Here is a 2,361-nt window from a genome sequence, read left to right on the forward strand (position 1 = left end):
TCTCTCTCTCTCTCTCTCTCCTGCCCTGGGTCCCCGCTGATTGTCCCTTCAGGGCCGGGGAAAACTTGTTCCTCTACATTCTTGCCTTCCCTGCACCACTGACCCCAAATTCCTGTGGGTCAGGCACGATGTTATTAATCCTCAAACATTCTTTAACTGAGCACTTACTGGTTACACCTAGCAAGAGCAACAGCCAACAGCAAGCCAAAAAGAAAGCTCTCAATCTTCTTCCGACCCCCTCCTTCCTGCTGCTCCTATGCCTATCTATGTGGAGCCATGTTCTCTGCCATGATGATAATGGACTAAGCCTCTGAAACTGTAAGAAAGCCTCCAATTAAATGCTTTCTTTTATAAGACCTGCCTTGGTTATGTCTCTTCACAGCAATAGAACAGTGACTAAGACAAATAGTTTACGATCTTAATTTGCTTTGTTTTGTTTTTCTAGAAACAGTGGACATTATCATTCTATTAACCACTTTGATGGGAGGGAAGGTGTTATAAAGAGAGACATTTACCCCCTTTCCTTTGGTTATCAGACTACTGAAATAATGGACATCAAGAAATTGGAATTTACCAGAAGAGAAAGGCTGAAGCCTGATGGTACCCAGAGGAAGACTTGTCTCATCGAGAAAGAGGCTGCACAGACTGCCTTGCAGAAAAGACTGGAGCATAGTCAAGGATGGGCCAACATGGATGGGACTGTGCCTGACCAGGACTGCTAAATTATGCATACCTGCTGTTAGGGTTTGAAAACCATTGAAAGAAGACCCCAGACTCAAATAGTATACAAGAACAAAGAGTGTTTATTCTGCAGAAACAAACAGCATGCTAGGGTCACCACTGTTTCTGAATGGTGACCCAGACAAAGACATTCAAGCCCCTTTTATAACAGAACAGCTTAGTTGACCTCTAAAACCTAAAGCACATTCCAAGGGGGTTATAAAAACCATTAATTAAAGGTCATAAAGAAGGAGCTGAGGATATACATCACAGGTGCAAGGACAGGAGATAAAATATTGACTGGGTTTATCTACACAAAACTTCAAGAACAACTTAGTTATGGTTTTTAACTCTCCATGAATCTGTAAACTAGTAACAAATGATGAATGTTTAGCCAGATAATTTCTCCTAGTGGATATACATGTAGACATTCTCTGTTACAAACCTCTTATTCAATTTATAACCTGAATTTATGTGCAAACTCGAAGTGAACTTTTTACCATGTGATCATGCACTCTGAAAGTCATACAAGGGCTGAGAACAAGGAGCAGAGACAGGCTTCTCTCCCCTTTTCTTCTGGAGACTTCAGCTAAGAGCCTCACAATTTCTGCTGAGATAGAAAAAAGGGCTACTTTTTCTAGCCTCCCACTGTTTTACTATGAGGTGCTGTAGCTTCTTGTCTCAGAACAAAAGACAGTTGGTAGATGTCACAGACCTCTTTGTTTTTCTCAATGTGGCCACAGTTCTCTGTTGTTACTTGTTCCTTTGGTTAGCCTGTTGAAGATGGGTGTCCTCTACTACCATGTTCCTCTCTAGCCCTGACAGACAATAAAGTCTGTGGTAACACTATTCATCTTAGGCCCAGCGTGTGTGAGCACTAACTACCCTCATTCCCCCTTCCCCTGTGACTGGCCAGGTCTGCATTATGTTTCTGTTACTATGCTCGGATCCACAATCCACTGCTTACTTTCTCTGCATCCCAAATAAATTTAAAGCAAGCAAGCAAACAATCAAAAAACACCGAAATTGCTAATAGAAACTTATTTAGTGGGCTGAAGAGATGGCTTGGTGGTTAAGGACACTGACTGTTTTCCGAAGGTCCCGAGTTCAAATCCCAGTAATCACATGATAGCTCACAATCACCTGAGCCTTCTTCTGAGATCTGATGCCCTCTTCTGAGGTGTCTGAAAACAGCTACAGTGTACTTACATATAATAAATAAATAAATAAATAAATAAATCTTAAAAAAAAAAAAGAATGAAAGTAATTTAGTTACCATTTTGGCCAAACTAGGAAGATATATATATATATATATATATATATATATATATATATATATATATAGAGAGAGAGAGAGAGAGAGAGAGAGAGAGAGAGAGAGAGATCCTGATTTTTTTCCCACCGTGCCACATGGCAGACTTATGATTCCTGGGAAATCAGGGGACAAAACTCAGATGATCCAGAGATTTTCTGTGAGTCAGCTGAATAGGTTCTTTCCTAGTAAAGGATGACTCAGGCCATCAGCACGGAGAGACTGATGGGGTGTACACTTCCCTTTGAGAACCTCAGGTTCTTACCTGTAAAAATGGGGTTAACAATGCTTACCTTGAAGGATGGATAGGAGGCAGGAGCAAACATTTG

The 2,361-nt window shown here is 41.0% G+C and overlaps 1 long non-coding RNA gene across 1 annotated transcript in view; it reads left to right on the forward strand.

Moving 5' to 3' along the window:
- Positions 1 to 775, forward strand: part of LOC110301519 — a 9,325-nt gene extending 8,550 nt beyond the window's left edge. The window contains exon 3 of the long non-coding RNA XR_002378723.1: positions 537 to 775. This is a non-coding gene — a long non-coding RNA (uncharacterized LOC110301519). The remainder of the gene's footprint in view (positions 1 to 536) is intronic.
- The last annotated feature ends 1,586 nt before the right edge of the window (positions 776 to 2,361 follow it).

This window comes from Mus caroli, chromosome 9 (assembly GCF_900094665.2).
Source record: "Mus caroli chromosome 9, CAROLI_EIJ_v1.1, whole genome shotgun sequence".
NCBI lineage: Eukaryota > Metazoa > Chordata > Mammalia > Rodentia > Muridae > Mus > Mus caroli.